Source organism: Lampris incognitus, chromosome 14 (genome assembly GCF_029633865.1).
Source record: "Lampris incognitus isolate fLamInc1 chromosome 14, fLamInc1.hap2, whole genome shotgun sequence".
NCBI classification, from domain to species: Eukaryota; Metazoa; Chordata; class Actinopteri; order Lampriformes; family Lampridae; genus Lampris; species Lampris incognitus.
Genome location: NC_079224.1, coordinates 28,456,703 through 28,457,456, shown reverse-complemented (window position 1 = coordinate 28,457,456; position 754 = coordinate 28,456,703).

Sequence of the window (754 nt, the reverse complement as noted above, 5' to 3'; positions counted from 1 at the left end):
GCCAGTTAATTGTCTAATACAAACAATGGGTTGTCAAAAAACTTTTAAGACGTTTGAGGCATAGATAGATACATTTCAGGAGTGGATACTTTTAGTCTTATGTTTAAGATCTTATTCCTAAAGTCTGTTGCTTGACTTTATCACATCCTAGTCCCGTACACATGACCACACATTCAAACAGACAATACTTTGACAGCTACTAGCACAGTTTGACCAGTTATGAGGAATTGTAGTGTAAAAGTGTAAAAGGCACTTTATATAGTTGGTCAAAGGAGGAGTGATAAAGGCTGCACTTTTCCTTCACTAGTTCTCTTTGGGAACAGCTTATAAGCTAACTACTAACGTCAGCAGAGGGCTCTGCGTTAGGGTAACAATAGGCCCTTTTCACAATGATGTCAATTAACTTCCACCTCTCCGCGAAGCAGGTTATCTCCATTTGCGCTGTAGATGACTCATGGATGTAGAGACGACTTCTGAAAATGCAGGAATGCTCAACCTGAAATAATTTCAAAAGGTAACGTTAAAGACTAGCTAATCATAGTCATATGACTATGATTCTGTCTGTCTGTCTGTCTTTCTTTAAAGTAATTTTTCCGACTATCTATCTATCTATCTGTCTTTCTGTCTGTCTGTTCGTCCATCCATCCATCCATCTATATATCTATCTATTTTTCATAAAACTGCAGGTCTTATGACACATAGCATGGCTGAAATATTTTAGTTTTTGTCTCTGAGTGGTCGACAGAAGGATCAT